This window comes from Marmota flaviventris, chromosome 5 (assembly GCF_047511675.1).
Source record: "Marmota flaviventris isolate mMarFla1 chromosome 5, mMarFla1.hap1, whole genome shotgun sequence".
Lineage (NCBI taxonomy): Eukaryota > Metazoa > Chordata > Mammalia > Rodentia > Sciuridae > Marmota > Marmota flaviventris.
The window spans coordinates 151,406,658-151,430,363 of NC_092502.1; the positions used below are offsets into that span (position 1 = coordinate 151,406,658).

At 39.0% G+C, this 23,706-nt stretch overlaps 1 protein-coding gene across 2 annotated transcripts in view; it reads left to right on the forward strand.

Moving 5' to 3' along the window:
* Positions 1-23,706, forward strand: part of Ghr (growth hormone receptor) — a 251,170-nt gene that overhangs the window by 58,534 nt on the left and 168,930 nt on the right. The window contains exon 1 of one of the 2 annotated variants that reach the window (XM_071612699.1): positions 20,320-20,338. The exons of the other annotated variant lie outside the window; for it this stretch is intronic. The gene's annotated coding sequence lies outside the window, so the exon portion shown is untranslated. Of the gene's footprint in view, positions 1-20,319; positions 20,339-23,706 lie in introns of those variants that run through there. 2 annotated transcript variants of the gene reach the window in all.

Genomic DNA, 23,706 nt, shown 5'->3' on the forward strand with positions numbered 1-23,706 from the left:
GTTCAATCCCTACTACCGTAAAAAAAAAAAAAAAAAAAAAAAAAAGAAGTGGCAACCTATCAGACTTACTATAAAATATGTCCAGAAAAGAACATCCTAGAAAAAGTTTGTTTAGTTCCACCTGTATTTAGATGAGCTGCTCTCTCCCTTCATTAATGCCTAAGCTTCCCATAAATATTCATTCAACCCTAAATGAATATGGAGTGTGTCCATGACACTTCTTTGCTTAGCATAGACTTGGCCAGGCTACCATCTGTCTAAAGCTTTTCTCTCCAGACCAAGATTTATCAAACTTGATGCTATCAACATTGTAGACCAGGAATTTTTTTTGTGCTGGGGGATCTACTGTGCATTGAAAGACTGTTAGCAGCAACTTTGATCTCCACCTATTGGATGCCAGTAACACCCCCACCCCACACTTGTGAACACCAAAGATGTATCCAGACATTTCCAAATGTCCCCGGGTGTGTGTGTGGGGGAATCTTCCTACTCAAAAACTACTACTCTAGACGAGAAGAAAGGTCATATTTGTACATATGATGTCTCCTTCCCCTTCCCAGAGGTAAAAAGTCCCTAAAGTTGGAAAAGTTTTAAAAATAGACTTATCTGAAAGTTATACTGTCAAAGGCTTAGAGAAAAATCCCTTAATTAGTGTGTTTGGCAAATGGGTGTTTTGTTCATGTGTCCTGTTAATCGACATCAAACAAACCAGTCTAGAAGTGGGGGCATCATTCTGCCCATCCACAATTGGCCACAATTTGAAGTATTTATTTAGACTTCTTCAAAGAGCATACTGCTTGTTCATCACATGAAAAGGCATGGGCCTAGCTAGCTTGGTGGCCCTTACCTGTTTCCCAGCGACTTGGGAGACTGGGGCACGAGGTTTGCAAGTTTGAGGCCAGCCTGGGCAACTTAACAAGATCCTGTCTCAAAGACCCTGTTCCAAAGACCCAAGACCAGTGGCTCAGAAAGCTGAGGCAGGAGGATGGCGAATTCAAAGCCAGTCTCAGCAATGGTGAGGCACTAAGTAACTCAGTGAGACCCTGCCTCCAAATAAAAATACAACATAGGGCTGGGGACTAACTCAGTTGTAGAACCCTTGGTTAGCATGCATAAGGCTCTGGGTTTCATTCCCAGCACCAGGAAAAAAAATCCAAACAAAAAAGTCTCTGCAGGTAGGAATCAATGATTCAGAAAGCAGAGAAGGGATATCAGAGATTCTCTTCGTTTTTAAGAACAAGCCTGAGAACCAGAGAATAGAGCTTACAACACCAATCACTATGATAAACCTCAGTGTTTCAGACTGTAGGTTGGGATTTTCAACAGTATAGGCACAGGATTTTTATTGAGTAAAATGCTTAAAATTAGGCATTTATGGCAATTTTCAAGGTTTCAAGAATAAGACAAAGAGCAGGGACAAGATAAAAATGTTTTTTTTTTTTTCAAATTGAAAGCACAAAATATTAAGGGAAATGTGAATATGCTTTCTGTTTTGGAGTCAGAAATATTTGTTTGCTCTTTATAGCATGTAATTGCATAATCTCAGCTAATTGTGAATGACAGATTTCCAGTAATTTCCTTAATTATTATGATCCCTTATGCTTACTGAATAAATTATGATTAAAACTTGGTATCGGGGCTGAGGATGTGGCTCAAGCGGTAGCGCGCTCCTCTGGCATGCGTGCGGCCCGGGTTAGATCCTCAACACCACATACAAACAAAGATGTTGTGTCCGCCGAAAAAAGCTAAAAAATAAATATTAAAAAAAAAATTCTCTCTCTCTCTCTCTCTCCACTCTCTCTTCCAAAAAAAAAACCAAACTTGGTAGCAGTAATGCTTTTTAGTTGATTTGCCCTTAAGTCAGACAAATCTTCTCAATCTTTTCTGACATCCATGCAGGATTGTCACCTCTACCCAGTTTATAATCACAAATTAAGGTACCGTGGCTGGGACCATCCCACTGGTACAGGACAACCATCGCTGGATCCAAGTTTATTTCACTCATTAGAGAAAACCACTAACTGCACATTTTAAACTTGTGATGTTTTAAATATATATGCATCATGTTTTCTCTATGTGGTTAGTTCTTGATCTAAACAAGAAAGAGTAAAGCAGGAAAATTATCAAGTTCAGGCAGTGTTCAGCTGGGAAATGAGAACACCACCGAAAGAAAAGTACAACGTGTTCTACTGGTATGTACAAGCTTTGATTACAAGGTGTACTCTTGCTGCTTGCCTTGTGCCTCAGGCTGTCTGACTTTCACTTGCGATTAGCAGGGTCTCTGGGACAGAAATCTCCAGGATCAGGCAGTACACAGCTAACTTTTCTCCTGTCGTGTTCCAGATCTCTCCCTGTGCCCAACCTTCTGAGCAGTACTAGGAGAACTTCCTACTGTGGTGGTGTGACATAAAGGTTATTGAAAGACTTCAGGAAATGCCTTTGACCTTGTTTTGGACTTAGAGGATGATCTCATTCAGAAATGGGTATAGTGCCAAAATATGGAATGTGCTAGTAAAATAAGCACACAACTTGCTTAAAGCCTAACAAAACAAGAGCTTGTCTAGGGGTTGGGGGGGGGGGGTGGGCAGCAATCTATTCTAGATTTAAAGATGAGAAGTGGTTAAAAGAGAGTTGGTATTTTTACTGGAGACATGGTAGATTGTACTATCACCTTTTGGCAATGAGGCGAATGGAAGAATCCTTTGAAAACTATCTGTGCATTTAACAAATATTTATTGAGGGGCAGCTATGAGCTAGTCACTGTGATGGGTAGTAGAGATTCCATGATAAACTAAGCCAAGTCTGTTCTTACATTTCATGAAGGGAGAGTGGTCAGTAAACAAATATGTGTTATGTCATACAGAGAAAAGTGCCATGGAGGAACTAAAGGGGGGGGGGGTAAAGGTGTGGGTGGAGCAAGATTGGATGAAGGAATCAGTATTTTACAGAGGATAGCTGCAGAGTGTCTGTCTAAGAAGGAGACATTTTCTCAGAGAATTGAAGGAGATAAATGGGACACCTTATGGATATTCGGAGGAAGATAATAAAAACTATTCTAAATGTTCCAACAGGAAATTGATTAGAACTCAGAACAGCAGGTCTATCTGTGCTTAGGATGAAAGGGAGTGGTATAAAAGAAATGGTGGACACTTGGAAAGACAATCAAGAGGCAATCAATGAGTACACTAAGTTAATGACAGCCTCAGCCCTAATTGGGAAAACTGTACAATTATGTCTATGCAAATTTCTCTCCCTGGTAAGTGTTTTAGTCAGTTTTTTTTTTCCTGCTGTAACTAGAAGACCTGACAAGAATAATTTTTAAGGAAGAAAAATGTATTTTAGGGCTCACAGTTTCGGGTGTTTCAGTCCATAGATGGCTGACTGCATTCCCTGAAGCCTGAAGAGCATCATGGCCAAAGAGTGCAGTGAAGGAGAGTGTCTCAGGACATTACATCAAGAAGCGGAGAGAAAGACTAAGCTCAGCTGATGAACTATATATCCCAAAGGCATGCTCTTAATGACCCACCTCCTTCAGCCACTCCCTACCTGGCTGCAGTTACCACTCAGTTAATCCCCACCAGGGGATTAATTCACTGATTGGGTTGAGAGTCTCATAATGCAATCACTTCCCTCCAACCCTTCTTACATTGTCTCACATGTGAGCTTTGGGAGGACACCTAATATCCAAACCAAAAGGTAAGAATCACCGGCTTTGTTTTAGCTGAGTTGTAATGCAAATGCAACTATCTTTTCAAGTCCTTTGGAGTTATCCTGCAAAGCTCCACTAACTCAGAAAGTGATAGTTTTTATGGGTTGAATAGTGTTATAAATTGGGCTGGGAAGTGATCCAAACAGATCATAGCTCATGATGGGTCCAATTCAGATTTTACATTCAATTTTTCATGTAAAGGGAGCTTGCTAGGCCTGGCAGGAGCTAAGAAGTCAGGCAGTTACAAGGAGAGGAAATGAAAGAAAGTCAAGATATTTAGATAATATATCATGTTACCTGGCTTTCTATCTCCTTTACATTTTAATAGGACCCTCCTACCTCAGGCTTCAATATGAGCAATATATTCTTCTAAAGGGTACGTGGGCTTTCCAGGCTAAGGCAAGCGTGCTAAGGACTTCAATCAGAGCACCACCTTTTCAAAATCTTTTTGGAAATTCCTACCTGATATTCTGGATCTCCTTATTATCACAGTAGGGTCTTCTTTCTCTTTAAATGCAAAATGAGGAGTGGTATCAGCTAGTCCTGTTCCTTACAGTTAAGAATTACTCCAGGTCTTTGGATTCCTAACCTTAAATGGGCTCACACATACCAGTTGGAACTGGTTTCCTCGTTCAGATTTCACCTACAGGCCTCTCAGGCCTCTCCTGTCATGGGAGTGGTTAAGCAAGTATGTTGGGAGCTATTGGCCATTAGAGAAAGGGGGACTGGCCTAGGACCAGCACAAATATGCTCAAAGTCTACTTTGTGGAGCTGAGAGGAGAATTTTTCCTCAAGCTCAATCCCTGATTGCTGATTAAAGAGGTGAGGAAGTGTGTCCTGAAAAGGGATGGCACACCTGTACAAGTTGTTACTTGAGAAATTCTGTGCACATTTTGCTGGCTTTGGTGCTTATGGTGTTTTGCTTTTGTAAGTCGTAATTTTTAAAATGTTACTAGTCTTGCATTCAGAAGATATTTTTTGAGCATCTATACAGTGCCCAGCCCTGTGCCAGGAGTGAAGAAATAGGTCATGTTGTCCTTGTACTTCTGGAATTAGTAATTTTATTTAAAAGCTAAGACTTCGAGTGATGAAACAGTCAAAGAAGGAGCAAATGCAAAGCCAAGGAGGAAGCATTATCTCGGTGGAAAGAATCCAAGTTTTGGAATCAGGTAGATCTGGGTGTTAATCAGAGCACTGGCTCATCAAGAGTTTCTCTCTGTGAGATTCACTTAGCCTTGGTGGGTCTCAATTTCCTCTTCTGAAAAACAGGATAATAGTACATTGGATTGCTGTGATGACTCAATCGTGTGTGTATGCATGTGTGTGTATGTGTGTGTGTGTATTTTATATATATATATATATATATATATATATATATATATATATATACTCAATTGATACAATGCCTGGCACATACACATAGTAAGCATTATTATTATTAAATGGGATAAATAATTAGAAGGTCTGGTTTTTATTCTTGATAATACAGTTAGATTTGGTAAGTCACTTAATCTTATTACCCTATCCATGTCAATCACCTATAAAGGGAACAGATGCTCTACAGTTTATTTTACCTCCAAATTTTCAGATTATTTTGAATCAAAATGTTTTGAGTAAAAACCTCAATGTTTGTTTCTCCTTCTTAATATAAATATTAAAGGCAATAATAAAACATCATTATTGAAGATTTGCTCTGGAACAAGATGCACGATAGGCCATTCACATTCTTTGTTCTTTACTTCAGGTAGTATACTCAATGAGATGGAAAACTTCGTCCTATTTACCTAGATCCTAAGCCATATTTTATCCAATTTAATATTTCCAAAATAAGAATGCATTATATAATTAATAAGTATATTTGATGTGGAATGTTGTCTTTCCCAAAAGCCATTACTAAGTGAAGATGATGCCTTTTATAATTGATGGTATCTTTGAAGCAAAAGAAATGAATATCTCCCTGTATTTTAGATGGTGAAATTGAGGAATAGGCAGGTCAATTTACATGCTCAAAGTTAATGAACTAACAAAGATAAATTCATGGCTGGAATCAAAATTTGTCTCATGTCACAATTACTTACTTTATCAGACTTTATAGGAGCAAAAAATTAAAAACGTTGCCAACATATGGTTCTTCATTTCCTTTCACTTTCCATAGCAAAATATCTTTGATCTATCACTTGAGTGAACTGTAGAATTCCTGTTTATTAGGTTTTAACCAGAATATATTTTTAGCCTGTCTAGCCAGACTTTGTAGACTTTGTGGATTACTTACCCTGTACATGAAGACATGGGACAGCTTCAGTGTAATGTTGACATCTGTTTGATGTTGATTAGCAACATTGGTCAATCTTATCTTTAAGATAAGAGCCTATTGGACTCATAGATCTGCCTTAGAAAGCTCACCTTGACTTGAATACACCTGGGTAATAGCAGATTTTTCTCTAGACTTTCAGGATCCTGAAAGTCTGGGTCTTACAAGGAAATAGGGATGGAATTGTGAACTGTTGATTATTAAGCAAATTCATTGAAAATTAACTGCAGTATTCTTTGACCCAAGTCTTTATAGCCAAACTGCTAATCTTGGGTACATATAAGATTATATTACTAATCTGTTGACATTTAGTACAAATTAGCTATCAAATGGGCCAATTGTTACTATTGGAAACTTATGAAGTACGTTAAAATTCTTTCATTTCCTATGTGTTTTCTTTGTCTGTCACAGAGTCTTACAGCCTTTTATTAAATCAGGGAGAAACTTCCAAACAATCTGAATAGCAGAGTAATTGTCCAAGATATCAAGTCAGTTCTGTCATCAAAATGATCCCAAGCCTGGTGCAGTGGTGCATGCCTGTAATCCCAGCAGCTCAGGAGGCTCAGATAGGAGGATCACAAGTTCAAATCCACCCTCAGCAATGGTGAGGGGCTAAGCAACTCATGAGACCCTATCTCTAATAAAATACAAAATTGGGCTGGCGATGTGGCTGAGTGGTTGAGTGCCCCTGAGTTCAATCCCTGGTAACCCCCCGCCCCCTGCAAAAAAAAAAAAAAAAAAAAAAAAAAAGATCCCAGTTTCAGGGACACAATTAATAGAAAAAGAAGGTTACCACTAGTCTTAGTAAGTGTTCTTTGATTCAGGAAGTGAGCCTTTCTGTCATTTAACAAGGCACATTAACCAGGCTAAATGAATGAACGAACGTGTGTGTGAATTATGTTTCCTGGGACTTGCCTATACTTTCTCTGGCACTCCCCTGGTACAACAGCTTCCATATAGTGGAATTTGAAATGGTCTATCAGCCAGGGTTCTGGCAAGAAACAGAATCTAAGAAGGCTCAAGAGACTTTAAAGGAGACAGCATGTACAGAAGAAGTGTGGGTAAGGTGAAAGTCACCAGCAAGGAATAGTGAGGCACGCAGACCCTAGCTGAGATGGAAAGCTGTGATCACCCCTGAGGCTGGAGCTACACTGGAAGGAAATGGTGTTACTCTGGTCCCTGGTGAGCAGGAGCCAGGAAGGAGAAGTCTTGTGACAGAAATCAAAGTCCTGGAGTAACAGGCTCTGCTGGAGCACAGGTTGGGGAAGACCTCCTGATTTCTCTCTCAGCCTCTCATCTCCACTGTCCAAACTGAGTAGGGAGTCAGCCAGTGGTGAGCCCGGAGCTTCCACCCACAGCAGTCAACCTCCACAGTGCAGAGCAGAGAAACACCTAGAATGGATATGTTGGAGGAAGAGGGCCAAACAGAGAATACTTAGCCCAGATGGGAAATGCTATTTTAGAACTCATGCACAGCCCAAAAAAGAATAGATTATTTCAGGAATTCAAAGCCCTGACCTCATTTGCTCTTGGATTAATGTCCACTTTCTGATAACTTTCTTCCAAGTACCCTTTTAAACACCTCACAGCAGCCAGGAGAATTGCTGGTCAGTTCATCCTGTCTCTGGTCTGTATGTGGCTGTGGAGCTGAGAGGACTGGTCCTATGGCTCAACAACGGGGGAGTGTCTAAAGAGAGTAAAAAAACAAACCCAACAACAACAACAACAACAACAAAACCACGAGCATCTCTCCACAAAGAATAATAACTGGGGATGGAGTCAGAGCAGTAAGGAAGCCTAAAGAAGCTGACAGATGAAAATGACTTACAAATGTTTCCACAGATGTATGGTAATGCTCTGTCCCACATGCCTGCCAGTCCCTACCAGCTTCTGGAACCTTCATTTGAGAGTGGGAATGGTACACTGTTTATTATAAAGGGTGAATCCCAAGAGAAGATTTATCTTCACATAAATGGGGATTTTACCCATCTCTCAAAATGAAGTTTGTGTTCACGTTGTTGTTTCACCAACTCAGAAGAAGAGGCTTTGAAAAGACTGGAGAATTTGTATCTATGGATTATCATTTGCTACAGTTCTACTGATTATCTCTCCTTTATCAAATGAAAAAAAAAATAAGCATGATTTATTCAATGGTTCATTACCATAATGTTTTTCACTTCTCTTGCTTCGCCATTTGGTTCCATAGCAATATCCAAGCTCAGGTTAATTCCAGTTCTTTACCTATACCATGCCTATATCTGAGAGCTCAGTGTAACTGGGAAAAGTGTGCCCTTGGTGATTGATTTCACTTTAAATGCATAGTCCCTAACCTTACTGAGCCATATTTTAGGAATGATGGAAACTCCCTGTATTTCCAAAGTATGTTCACTTTCCTTCTCTCTGGACAACTCTTTCATATCTTTTGCTCTCACTTCCTACATTCTACCTCTGTGCAAAATCGAAACAAAACAAAACACCAAAAAAACCCAAACAACATTTTTTCCCCCCTATTTCACTGCAAACAAACCATAAGCAAACAGAAGGGCATCCACGAGCTCCTTCCACCACATCTACACCTCTTCCACCTCAGGACCCTGCGCTTCCCTTCCTCCTGCTGACAGCTTCTATGGAGGATGCACCTCTCCATCTGATACTTGCTTTTCCTCCTGCCATCCACTTAGCTCCGGGATTCTCTCCTTACTTTCTTGTATCATGGATTCCAAACAGCACACACATATGCTGTAAAGTCTCCAATCTTCTGAAAAATAAGCATACAATTGTTGATTCTGTGTCTTCCTTCAGCCACTACCTCATCTTTTCTGCCCCTCCTTTCAGCGAAACTCCTTGGGAGGGCCATCTATACCCAGCTGATGCTGGTGGGCAGCAGATGGGAACTATGCTCGGCCACTGTGACAGTTGCTCACCCTGGCCCTATAGCTAAATCCAATCTTCCTTGACCCCTTTGATTTCCCACCCTTCATTACTTGCTCTTACTTGGATACCCCTGGATACCACTTGGTCATTACTTGGATACCACTCCCTCCCTAACTTCCTCATACCTCTAAGGTCCTCCTTATAAGTCCTTCTGCTGTTTTTGCTCACCCCACCCCCCACCCCCTTCTGTTAGGATGTCCCAGAAGCACCTGCCTCAAACCTTTTCTTCCTTCCCTCTTTCCTTCCTTCCCTAAGGTTCTCAACTATTCTGTCTTCTATTTGCTCCCTCCCGTCTTTGCTCACTCCTCTCTGCTCCCCGGTTCATTTTGAGGACATCTTATGATCTCGTTTCTCCACTCAGAGCCTTCCTGTGCCTTCTTCCCATTTCACTGCGCCCTATAAGGAAGGCCCTTCATGATCTGGTTTCCTCCAATTCTTGACGTTGCTCGGGCAAACATTTCTAATTTCATACATAACACTGTATATGTGTCCTGTAAAACTGTGTTCTGTAAAATATTCTTGAAAAATAAGTGTTTATGAGGAAATTAATATTGGATGAGACCACTCAGGTGATAAATATTAAGACTTTAAATAAAAATGTGCAAAAATAGTGGCATGGGGATGCTGGCTGGGGAGCCAAGGCCGTGCAGATCAGTGGAGCTCTGAGCCAGTAGGGCTGTCACTCAGGTGGTCATAGGAGGAAGGACCCTGAGCAGAGGGCTGGGCCAGGTCGGGGGAGAGCACATTACTGGAGAGACAGCTTCAGATTCAAGTGCTCATTTCTAATTGTTAAGTAGATCTGAGGTCACTCCAGCCTATGCAGCAGCCAACCTGAGGACGTTTTCCTTTCCTGCCAAGGTTGGAATTCTATGCCTACTGTCTGTCAGTTCCTTCTCACCTAAGGAAAATCGTGTTTCCATTATACCAACATTACCCCCTATTTACCAATAGCATAGGAGCTAACTGCAGTTACAGAAACATGTATTGAAACAGAACAGACTGTGCTCTTTACCGTCACCTTTGCTATTTCTCATGTGTCAGAGCAGCACCTACCTTGAGACTTTTGTTCTTGGCTCTTCTCCCTCCTTGGAGTGCTTTCTCTCCAGGAATGCCCAGGAGTCTCTTTTTGGCTTTCAGATCTTTGTTCAAAAATGTCTTCCTGGTTTCAGGTTCTCTAACCAGCCCATGAAAACATCCCCATCCTGGGAGGACTTTGCCCACTCCACGCCATTGCTCTTTTCTCCATAGCGCTCATCCTCTGGTATGCTTTATTGAACTGGTGATTGGCTGACATCCAGGAGTATGTAAGCTATGTGAAAGCAAGGATGGTGTTTTCTTCCTCTGTTTTCTCCATCTTCAGCGCCAGGGACAAGGTGCAACATATGGAAGACATTTAAAAAATGTTGAATGAAACCTAAACTCCTTTAACATCCATCTGAATTGCCTTCTTGTCTAGAGAATAGTTCTAGATACATTCCTTTTTCTCTTTTCCAATTCTTTTTACTTGTTTGGATGACAGGGGAGAGTGGCTTTTAGCAGACCTGGCTTCATATCATCCTTGGTATGTGCTAAGTTTAGATATTGAATGTCCCCCAAAGGCCTATTGCATTAAAGGCTTGATCCTCAGGGTGGCGGTATTGACAGGTAGTGGAACCCTTATGGCAGCAGATGAGGGAAATTCTTAGGTCATTGGGAGTGTGCCCTTGGAAGAGATTATCTGACCCTACCTTTTTCTCCTTCCTTTTATTTCCTGATGGGTGATGTTAGTAGTTTTGCTCCACCATGTTCTCCCACTATGATGTGCTATCTTGTCAAAGTAATGGGACCAATCAATCATGAACTGAAACTTACAAAACCACAAACCAAAATAAGCTTTTTTTCTTCATAAGTTAATTATCTCAAGTATTTTGTTATAGTGGCAGAAAGCTGACTAACTCAGTATGCATCAGACTTTCTTGCTGTTTTATACCTACCATAATGTCCCTGGAGATGTTCAGACATTTAAAGTCTTATTATGTCAGCAATATAATAGAAAGATTGGTAAAAGACTGATAACAGTTGAGTACTAGATCTCTTTGCACCCCCTATTACCATAAGTACTCCTTTATTCTATTCTAGGAATCCAAGATCTTATGATAATGATTAAAAATCAATTATATAGACTTTCCAGGTAGATCCTATGCTCTAGCCACTAGTGGGTTGCTGGAAAAAATCAACGTTTGATGGGAGTTTGAATACATTGCCTTTTCACCCATTATTGATTTTTGTATATCATCAAAAATCAGGTCATTCCACCACAACAGATGATGGCCATGGCACATGATATAAAAAGGCAGGAAGGTTGTGAAAAGCTCCCTGTATATGGAACAAGGTTTCACAAGGGTGGTGCTGAGGGCCAGCAATGTGGGGGCATCAAGAATCCTTACATTCAGAGGGATAGAAGACTATAGATTCCTGGTGTGTCAGGAAATGGTGAATCTTCTGGCATGAAGTTGGGTTGGAGTGTAGGTTAGGCTGAGGAGGGAGGTGGGCTTCTATTGCTATGAAAAGCTGGGATTAGATTCAGTTTTGGAACTAGCAATGGTTTTTGATGATATAACCAGACTGGTCTTTCTTCAACCCACCTCCCCTAAGCATCCCTGACTTCACATCATTGCTCTTTTCTCTAAAGTACTTATCATTCTCTATCAACTATAAACCTAAGTGGCCAAAGAACATGCCAATATGTGATGTGTGTGTGTGTGTATTGTTTCATATGTATGAATTAACTATCTATATTAATTCCTGCATTTTCTACAGAGCAGAACTTACTTGGTATACAAATCCTTTAGGACCCTGGGGGTGAGTAGCAGACTTTCCATTAAGAATGAACTCAATAAACTCTTAATAGATAAAATTTATGGCATGAGCAGACCCTCAATAACATCCTTGCCTTGGATTAAAAGCTTTGACATTGCCTGGGATTGTGGCTCAGTGGCAGAGTGCTTGCCTTGCATGTATGAGACACTGGGTTTGATCCTCAGTACTACATAAAATTAAATAAATGAACTAAAGGTATTGTGTCCATATACTCTCTCTCTCTATATATATATATATATATATATATATATATATATATATATATATATATAAAACGCTTTGACACATTCTCCTTCTCAGGTCATAGATTTCTTTTACATTTTGGTTCATCTCTGGACTTTTGATGACATTAGCCCCTCACTCCCAAAACATTGCTGAGCATCTTATGGTTCTTGCCTTGGTGAGATCTCAGGTGAATTGGGGCAGTAATTTGGGAGAATAATGTCCTTCTAAATCACATTTCCTAGGACTATAATATGAAATATGCTGCTTTTTGCTTAGAATCCAGATAACATTGTGGATTCTTGAGCCTCTAGTTTTCTTCCTACCAGAGTGAGGTCTGTTATCTTTGACCACTTCCTGCTCATTAGCAGCCCAACTAGAGGCCCAGGAGAGGAAATAGATGAGATGAAGCTTAAAGATGTCACATTGGTTATTTCTTAGCATCTCTGATCAAAGGCTTAGCAGGATAAGTTTAAAATTGATTCAAGAAATGTAGGGGTTATCAGTGACTTTAGTTCCTGTATGTTCCCTTCCCATTTTCCCTTCTCCACCCATATTTCTGGGAATAAAGCATAAATTATTTGCAAACATTAATATAGTCAGTCTAAAAAAATCTTTACTAACCTGAGATTTCTTGAAAAAATGTTTATTGCCTACTGGAAAAGAAACTTACTTCATTCACGGTTGTTATTGTTGTTCCTAATTAAAATGAGAAACATCTTCAACCAGAGCTGGTCTTGTAGACAGATGGCCAAAGTAGAACATTCACTGAGGTCAGAGGGTGCATCCTACACCTGTGTTTTAGATTCGGTGAGGGCTGCCTACGAGTAACTTTTAAGTGCAGGTGCTCAGGCCAGATTTCTTCTGCAAATCTCCAGTGAGCAAGGTCATGGCTTGGCTTGGCAGACTCAGGAAATCTACATAAGGGAGATAAGATCCCACAGCCTTGTTCCTTTGATAACTGGATCTCTCTTCCTTTCCCTTAGACTTTATGATTCTAATTATGTCCAAGTGGATTCTACTGTCATGTAAAACTAAAAAGAACCAATAACAATCATAGAAAAAAGAAAAGACAATAGGCATCACCCCCTCTTTCCTACTCTCTCTGATCCTACTTAAGGGAGTTTAAGTTCTTGATGAATCAAGTGTTGATTGACAGGTATCTTGAAAACGTAGGAAATACTGTAGTTGTTCAGGCCTCTCTGATGTTATGTTGCTTAGAACTAGAAAATGAAAGAATAAAACAATTTCTTTTTAAAAAAAATAAAGTTTTATCTGTGTTTATTCTAATCCCAGCTCTTATAACCAAAGATCTAAGTGATTCTAGATGCAAGTAAGATGGGAGATAAGACAGCAACTAGATCTGGGATCTTTGATGAAGTAATGCTGGGGCTTTTCCCTGGAACTCAAGGGAGACAGAGGACTGCAGAATGAATGGAAGGAGAATGGAATAAAGATTATGTGAGGGTCAGTGGAGAGTCCCACTAAGTAGTATGATCTCACTTCTGTTTTGTAAAGGAACTATGTAAGGTTTCTTATGTTTAAACACGTCTTCTAACACCTGATTGAACCTTTAAGGACTGACCCAACTCTGCATTTCCCTGGGAGCTTTTGACACCTTCAGTGAAGAAGAGTGTTAGGGACAGGTGGTGTGGACAACTGATATCTGAAAGCAAACAGTCTTGTGAGAGACAGCCAGAAGAGGGCAGTCCCCTTTTATCAAGAACACAGACTGACACTACACAGAACACTTAGGCCACAAGGTTATAAAGCATGATGAGGGCTTAACCAAAATGCAGTATCTTACACACAGTAGGCATTTAATGTGTGCTTGCTAAATACACCTTAACTGCTGGTTTTCCCATATCTCCTTGAAGTTTCTTAGACCCCTTAAGCCTGGAATTCTCCAGAAAACCACAGAATGACCCTACAAAAAAAGTGGTTGCAAATCCAGAAAGCACCTTTGCCTTCCTAATAACAACAGATTCTTTTCCTTGCAGTTTATCTTGGCAGGGGCCAATGTCTTTCATGTGGACAGCTACTGTGTACAACTACTATTGTATCTTTCCTTCTTTATCTTCTGGTATATGCTCTTCCTGTTATTAAATACTGTCAGCCTACCCATGGATTTCGTTTCCTAAGCTGTTGCATTTTCTTTTTCCATGGATGGGATTGATGTTATTATACTCTGTGTTGTCTGAACAGTGTTCACTGGGTGTTGTTCCAAGGAAAGAAAAGTGATCCTGGGCACAGGTTGAGGTCTGACCTAATGATTCCGTGCACTTGGCAGTGAGCCTTAATCGAGATCCCATTTTCATTCTGTTGGATGGGGTCTGGGGCCTGCTGGAACCCAGTCTTGAATGAACATTGGGTGGATATAAAAACAGTAAGCCAAGAAGTTTGCACTTCTCTCAACTGTAGCTGTTTATTTAGCTGGAGAAAATTTAATGGGTGGTCCCACCTTCACAACCAGTAAGAATCAGGGGAGTGCTGAAAGGAGGATCATAGCAACCATTTCATTTATTTGTTTTCTTTTTTCCTTAGTTGTTGATGGAACTTTATTTTATTTATTTTGTTTTATATGTGGTGCTGAGAACCCAGTGCCTCACACATGCTAGCAAATGCTGTACCACTGTGCTCCAGCCCCAGCCCCATCCCCATCCCCCATTTCTTTTGTTTTGTCACAGACTCTATTTGTTTACTAGGGATGCTGATCTTGTATTCTAGCTCTCATTCCATCAAGTTGTTTAGTTTAAATCTAAGAAATAAACACACTGAAAGTTCTTCCTGGTCCATGAAATGAATAACAATAATGAATGTTAATAAAAGCAAAGAGTTTATTTGGTTTAACTCTGAAGGGGAACATAGTAACTATGATATAACAGGTTAAATATTTCTTCTTGTTTACTTTTTGTTTTCCTTGGAAGTGATTATAACCTGTGATTGGTATTTGTTCTTACCTTTTGTTAATGTGCTTCCACATGGAAGGGGCAAAAGTCCCAAAGTTGAAGCAGTTGACATAGAAAACCTTAATAAAGGACCCCATTAATTAGCCACCTTGATTACCATCTATAAGGCACTTTAATGAAGTAAGAGTTTGTTAGATTTTTTCTCAAGCATAGCAGAGATTAAGATCAATTGCATAGGTATCACCACTGCTCTCCTACTTCACACCTAAAACCAGTTCATCTTCACCATGAACACAAAAAGGCAGCTCGGCCCAGAGGTCAATGACTCTGGGTCAGATGGGCTGATGGAAATCATGGCTCAGCTGCTTCCCAGCTGTATGACCTTGGGTTTCAGGGTCCCTCTTTTGCAACATGAATGAGAGCAGAGCTTTTTCTTAGAGTTTCATATGGCTCAAATGAGATAATATAGGAAAAGAGCTTAGAGCATGTCTATTCCTGGAGGGAAAGTAGAGGAGAGATGATGGAAGGAAAGAGAGGAAAGGAGATGAAATGGGGGAGTAGATATGGAGAGAAAGCTTGAGAAACAAAGTAGAAGAATCTCAAACACAAATCTCAAATGCAAAAATGACCTATGTTTAATTTTTTTCTGGGCATGTTTATGTGGCTTTTCAATATCTTGAAGCTTATCAGCAAGAAGATTAGAACTCATATTGCAGCAAAGGTGTGGACTTGTGTGACTTACGTCCCAGCCAATCACCTAGTGTCCCCTGTGGTCAGATGGATCCCTGTTGGCACAAAGGACTTATGGACAGCTGGGCAAACTTTGAAGCCTGATTGTTTGTCAGGATGTGTAATAATTTACTGGGTTTTGCTAAGAATGCCAGTATAACTTTTGAAGGGAGAAAGAATTAAATTTTATATTTGGAGGCAATTTTTTTCAGTCTTCCTGCTCTGGCATTTGTTAGAGCATTTAATTTGGCCTGCAGCAATTGAACCTACTGGTTAGCTCATTAGGTATTTATTATTTAGAAACCCATCTTCTCAAAGCAAAAAAGAACCCTTTATCAGGTCTCAGATATTTCCTTTGAGAATGACAATAACTGTGAGTTTAGTAGCAATGGACTAATTGAAAGGTTGAGAAAATAAGTTTGGAAAGAAAATAATAACTTGAGAATTTGCCTTGGAAGGAAGTTTCCTTTTTAAAATCTGAACTGAGCCTTGTCAAAACAGTAACTGAACTTTGAAATAAGCACCACTGCTGGTTTAGAAGCCTCAGAAGGGTAGGGAGGTGTCTGTGTTGGTTATAACTATGACCCTTGGGGCTAATTCAGTGTCCAACCCATTGTAGCCGCTCAGTACATGCTGAATGGATGAGTATAGCATTGAAATTAGCATCTCTATCCCTTAAAATAAAAAGGCAAAGGGGAACAGCATGCACATGTAAGCCAAGACCTCAGTCTACATGCTTGAAATGTCCTCACTTCCTTAGGATCAGACTTATTTCTTCAGCTCCAATTAAAGAAGAAAATTTTGATGTTAAGGAAACAAAGTGAAATATTCTGTTTTCATACTGTATCTGGACATCTGCAATAGATTTAACATAGAAATTTCCTAAGTCTTATTGCCTTGAAATTGTCATGTGTTTCTTGGTAGTATTGTTCATTCAGACTTCAAGTGTAGTGAAGTTGCCTTCACTCATAGTGGACATATGTTTTATATGATTAAAACAGTATGTCTCTGGGTGTTGTCATGTACTTTAAAACTTTGTCTGATTTCTCTTGAGGCTATTCCTTGACTCTTGCCATTGCAGGGACTAAGGATCAAGTGAGGTCTTATTCCCTAGCTAATGTTCTTTTGGCCAATTCTCCCGGTTTGACTCTCTGATTGTCTCACATTGGGTCTTTATCTACCAGCCTGAAATTTAGATATAAAAAAGAATGAGTATAAGCCTCTTCCTTCACTCTTCTCACTTCACTTTCTTTCCTTAAAATTGGTCTCTTGAATTTATGATACTAATAATTAACATTACTATTATATAGTATTACAGATTACAGATTATATATTTATAATGATTGTTAATTGTATTGACACTACTAGTTATTAATGATAAATAGTGTATGGGCGTATACATATATGCAGAGGAAGAGAAAGAGACTGGTGGATCATTTGGCTATTCTGTTAACACCAACATTTCTTATTACAGGAGTTTTTTCATGTGTCATTGTTTGTTTCTATGCAACTGAGAGAGCATTGTCTTCTTAGGATGTGGGGAAAACATGTTTGGGAAGAAAACACCTTTTCTCCTGTTCATATGGCAGACATAGGCAGAAAAAAAAATGGAGGAACTCATTTCCTGTAGGTAGGGCTTTGGGAAGAAATCACGCTGGTAGAGAAAAAAGGCTTGAACAGATGTAAAAGTTATGGTGCTTTCTCCTAACAGTCAGCTTTATAGTCATCAGCTCCCACCTGCCTCCAAGAGGACCTTTTGCAGTGGCCAAAGCTGAGAGCCCAAGTTGTCTGTTCAGAGTTAGTTAACCTTTGGATCACCACATCCAGCTGCCTCCATACCAGTGGAGCATCACATGACAATGCCTGACCCCTCCTGCAGTTAGCACACTCAGCCTGGATGAATAAATCCTAGCGAAAGTGGGGAGGGACTTTGGCATTCACAAAGAAACAAGTTGATATCTGATCCACCCACTGGAGGAATGTATCAAAGTGAGGAAGAATGGCTCTTTGGGAGTCTGACACTATAAACATAAAAAATTAAAGCTGAAAGAATCCAATTGAAGTTAAAAAAAAAAAAAGTTGAACTCTGTATTGGTCATGTGATTTATTCTTGGCATTCAAGGAGCCAGGAGGCTCCTGTGGTCTAGTCTGGAAAGAGTCTCTCACTTGCTGGGTCACCTTGGCAGATGGTTGATCTGCCTGTGCTCTGGTGCTTGGTCCAGCTGCTCCATGGGATGAAAGCAAGACCTCACTGAAACCAGATGCTGCCTCTCCGAAAAGCTTTCAGCAATAAATAATATCGTATATACTTTGTTCCTGGCAGCAAAACTGAACTGTTATAACCCCCTGTTTTCACTTGCTTCTAAATTTCTGGAAATTTCTCCTTTGGGCCTGAATTTTTCCATGCTTGTCTTCAGCCCAGAACTTTTTGGAAAGTTTGACCAAGCTTTCACTTGGCTGTTTTTACTAAGTTATATGAAAATGAGAGCTGTGCGTTGTTTTTTAGCTCATAAAGTACATTTAAATTTTTCCTGGTGTAACTCAGAAAAATGGCTTGGTTGCTAGATTTAAAGTATTTAGGACTTGTAAAAGAATCATAGTATGATAAAGAAGGCTGGAAGAAGACAAATTTGGGTCTCCAAGTATATTCTTCTTTCTTTAAACAAGACCACACACAATCAGTACACACATAAAAAGTTTTAATTTTAAGGATTTCCAAAGAGGAAGATTCTTCACATTCTGTCAATAACCTATCCTGTTACCAAAGGCAACTTCAGCTACCATCACTTGTTGACTTTCTTGACTACTTGCACTAGGTCATGATTATGTGCTGAAATTAAGCCCTACATTTCAAAATGTAGACCAGGGCTTAATTTCAGCACATAATCATGATCTAGTGCAAGTACTGTTTCTTTAATGTGACCTTCAAAGAAGTCTTCTTTAATACTCATATTAGATCATCTGTTCCTTCCTAAGTCTTATAACATGTTACATGCATGTATGATGACTTTGGTCACATCCTGACACAGGATGCTTATTAAATAAAAAAAGATTTATTTTGGCTCACAGTTCTGGAGTTTCAAGTGCAAGATCAGGTGGCCCATTGATATGGATCTCTGGCAAATCAATACTGTGGCAACAGCATGGCAGAAACACATGTCAGAGTGAGTGTTTACATCTCATGCCAGGAAAGAGAGAAGAGAGAAGAGTCCCAGAATCCCTTTCAAGACTACCTCTGTAATGATGTGAGGTATATAGCATCTCCCAATGCCACCACACTGGGACCAGGTCTTCACATATGGACCTTTGAACACTCATCCAGATCATAGAACATGAGTATAGCTGTTCTTATTGGGCTTTGCCTCATAGATTTGTCCACTCAGACATGTATGCATGCATTCAGCAAGCATCACTGAGTATCTGCTTGATAACAAGCATTTGTAGAATGCCAATTCTACCAATGCCAAGCATTATGTGTAAGCAATCTGTCTTTGCTTTGGCAGACAATAGACAAATTCTTGAGGATTTACTATTTACATGTGAAAACAAAGTAATCACATTATTTGGGTATCATTACTATATCTGTTTAGGAATATTAGGCTAATAAAACCAAAGCCAATCCCAGGAACATCTATTATGTGCCTGGCTCTGTCTTAGGTACTGAGAAGAGAATGATTATTGAGACAGTCTCTGACAGGAAGTCATTTATGTAGGTTAATACTGGCAAGAAGACAAATCCTGAAATATCTATTGTAGAAGCTGTAATATAGTAAAGAGTCAGGAGTTAAGAGCAGGAGAGATTTCATTATATCACAAGATAACTTGTGACTTGTGCAAATCTCCTAAAGATTCTGGAGGGGCTTTCTGGCATTAACTTCATGGTAAACAGTCTCATGAGAATAGGCAGTTAGTGGCATTTCCTTTCATTGCCTCATCCTGCACTCCTTACCCTGCTTGTTATGTACTCTGTGCCTTAAACTTTGAGAAAATCAAATTTCTCAGTAATGAAACATAAACTGGAATGAAGCTCAAACTTTTGATATCAAGAGCAATAGGGTCATTGTTATGCATATAAGACCCCAAGACCTCTCGATGCTTTGGGAGGCAAAGGCATTTCTTTAATCTTATATTTCCTTGTTTTGTACCAAGTTTCAAGAATATGTGACAGTGGCTTCTAAGTGTGTGCAATCAAAGGTGATGGAGTTCAAGGCCAGTGGCTCACCAACCTCTACCACACTGATTCTCCTTCCGATTCCTCACCTACCAAACTATCCCCTTGTTTGAAGTGCTACACCCTCAGATGTTGGTTCAGCTGGTTCTTTTTTTTTTTTTTTTGTCATTCAGACCTCAGCTCAACCAACGGGACTTCTCTGACCTGTTGTCGCACAATCTGCTCCACCAGGTCTCCGTCATTCCTTATCATGTCATCTCTTATCACGTCATCTGACAGTTTCTTTTTTAAGTTTTTACTTATTTTTCGGTTTTGATTGTCAGTTTTCTCTCACTAGATCTCAGTTCCACAAAATGGAATAGGAGCTCAAAAATGCTTAGAGAAGGACACAATGAACTCAAGAATGGAAATAGCAACCCACTGAGGGAACTCATCAAGTCTTACCAGGCAAGAATCTCCTTGCCTGAAGAAAGGAACATCAATTGTTCTTCAAGGTATCTTTGCTTTGATTCAAACCAAATGTTTTTCTCTCTTTGTTTTGTGTGAAGATTTTCCTCCCTGGGGCAGCAATGGGCACTAATGACCCACTTTCCAAACTTCTCAGATTAAAGGATGGCATCTCGGATGTACAAAATGGAACATGGCTCCCTTTGTTTTGTACTATTAAAGCTACGATTGCCAAGGCCAAGTATCTTTTTCATAATCGAATTCCTATTTCTTATTCTAGGCCTTTGAGGCATCTAATGCACTGGTTTCCAGGTGTCATTTGGAATTTTGCTTCAGGTTTATAAAGCTGTTTATACTGTAGATCTTCTCTAACGTGTTTCTGACACATTTTTAAAAATTCTTGGAGTTTCTCTTGTTAATGATTTTCATCTGCCAAAAGCTTATCTACTTGAAATCATTAAAGACACTCTTGACACATATTTTTTTCATACTTAGGCTGATTTTCACTTAATTTCTTTTGTTTTGCCTTGCTGAGAAAACCTATTTATGCAAGAAAAGGGAAAAAAATTCACTTCTTGTTTTAGAAAAATGTCACTTGAGTTGGGAGTACAAATTATATAAATACAATTATGTAGTTTACAACTGTATCGATAATTGGAACAGACAACCAATCTCTGGAAATGGTTTGGGATGAAAAGTTTCTGGCATTTTCATGGATTCTGCTAGCTAATTAAAAATGATTTTTAAAAGCCTGTTGCATTCTCCCAAATTAAAGATTTTGGCTAAATAGAAAAGTTAAAGTCACAGCTCTTCTCAGCTGGACTTTTTGGGTGTTATTAATTTATTAGTAGGATTTTATAATACAGGAACATGGACAGGACCTTTGTGTAAAGTTCCTGGGCCAAAGTAAACACTCCATTGTTCTCTACTTTTGTATTGCACACAGGAAAACATCCTTTCCATTACTCTATTAAAGAGACACAGATTACCAGATTTGTAAGAAAAGGCCAGTGTTTGATTGAGCCACTTTGTGTGTAAGGGGTGGTGAATGCTGACTGCCAAATTTCTGTTGACACTAGAAAAAAAACATTCATATATCAAACATTTTTTTTCTCACCATTATGTAACAAATTTATGCATGTTAGTACATACCAGAAGAAATGTCATAGACATTTTCCATTTTCAGCAGTCTCTTGAAATACTCTCTTTCTATTTGAAGGTTAAAAGTGACCATGTGAATACAGATACATTCAGTTTTGGTTGATCAGTCTTTTTCTCATTTTTACCACTTTTTTCTCTCTGGCAATGATATTAGTTATGGTGATCAGCATATGTGTAGCAGTGAGACTGATGTATTTTGCTTATCTTGAAATCACAAATACTTTTGTTTAAATACAGTGGTAAATATAATACTTCTGATCTTAATAGAACCATTCCCAGCTGATCCCGAAAAAAAATCCAATCATCACGGTTCTCATCTGCCAAGATTTGTTCCCGTTATAATGATTGCTAATTGGGCAACTTGTCTCACTCTGAAGGTTATTTATCTTGTTTTAGAAGAGTCATAAAATCCAAAGATGGTGCACCTTGTGGTGAGGAGGTTGGTTATGCTTCTATTCAACTACGGCCTTGTTTACTGGAGAGGAAAAAAAAATCAACATTTTATCAGAGCCTATAATTTTGCAGGCATTATGCAAGATATAGAAGAGAAAAATATGAGGTCTTGCTTCTAAAGTCTTAGATCTATTTCCCTCTGGGACGTAAGGAATGAGAAGACAGAGCTTTTTAGATGGAAAACAGGAAGACCAACCAGGACTCTGGCAGCAGTCCCGAAAATGGGCAGAGAGACAAATTCACTCTTCAGGATTACAGCAAAATCTTTTCACACATTAGTGTCTTTCAAGACTGTAGTGTCTGTTTACAAAGCAAGTTAAATAGAACAATTCAGTTGAGGTTTATTGCAATGGATTTCAGACTGGATGGCCCATTTGTGCAATTAGGAAGAGTATCTAATGATGCTGTAGATCACAGTCAGATGACAAATACAAGTAAGCAATATATCAAGATGTTCAAATTTACATTTCTCCTTTACTTGTTAAAATCCTGGTCATCTCATCATTTTCTGGCATATCAAATATTGCAGGCTACTTTGACCATTTCCTACTTTTTTTTTTTTTGAGAGAGAGAGAGAGAGAGAGAGAGAGAGAGAGAGAGAGAGAGAGAGAGAGAATTTCTTAATATTTATTTTTCAGTTTTCGGTGGATACAACATGCCAGGAGAGTGTGCTACCACTTGAGCCACATCCCCAGCCCATTTCCTACTTTTTTTTACAACTGCTCAGATGAAAGAGTCCCCTGGCCAAGTCTGTTGACATTATGCATAAAGTAGATGTCACAAACCCTGTATAACTGAAGCCTGTGATATGGACATAGCTTAACTCTTGGTTAGATCACTTAGTGTTGGCTTGGTTGAGGCTTCAGTGGGTTTCACATCTATAAGGAAAAAGCCCTATTTGTCCAAGTCAGATTTATGAAGTATATACACTCTTCTCATTCTTTCCAGTGCTACAATATAGGATCTATGATTTTAAGTATTCCATTATTACCTACAAGGGACTCTTCAGTCATTATTCCTTTTCTTACACTGGCCCCATATCTTCTTCTCCTGAGTTAAGTTAAATGTAGCACTAAAAGGAAATAGAGTGAACTTCTTCCAGAATGGAAATAGAAATTGAAAGGGAATAATTTAAAGATGAATTACTTTTTTTTTCTTTTTTTTTACTTTTACAAAACTCTTTGCTCAACTTTATAGAGGTGCATTTGGAAGATTAAGGTTGTATATGTTTAGTGTTCAGTGTGGTCGTTTGATATGTGTAAAGGTTGTAAATGATTGACACTATCAAAATTAACTAACAAACATATAGCTAGTGGTTCCTGACAGGAGCTCTTTTATCAATTACAAAAAATTCCTATAAAAATTAAAAAAAAAAAAAAAATATATATATATATATATATATATATATATATATATATATATATATATATATATATATATATATATTTATACACACACACACACACCCCAACATGGGAGGTTACAATAATCACTTAAATTATTTTAAAAATTTAAGTGTGGTATCCAATAACCTCCAGGACTGATGGCTGACCTAAATTGTCTTAACTTCTAAAATGGAGCACTTTTACCTATCAGGAAGCATGTAGACATTATTTTGGCTTTTTCACTGTGGGTTTCTTGTTAAAAAAAAATAAAAGATCTGGACCAAAAAAAAAAATTAACTAACATATCCTTCAACCCAGAGTTAACATTTGTATGGGAGGTGGGGACAGGGAGTAAAAAATCAAATCACCTTTGAACACTGGTTACAACACAATTGAATTAAATTTTTGGTGGAAGA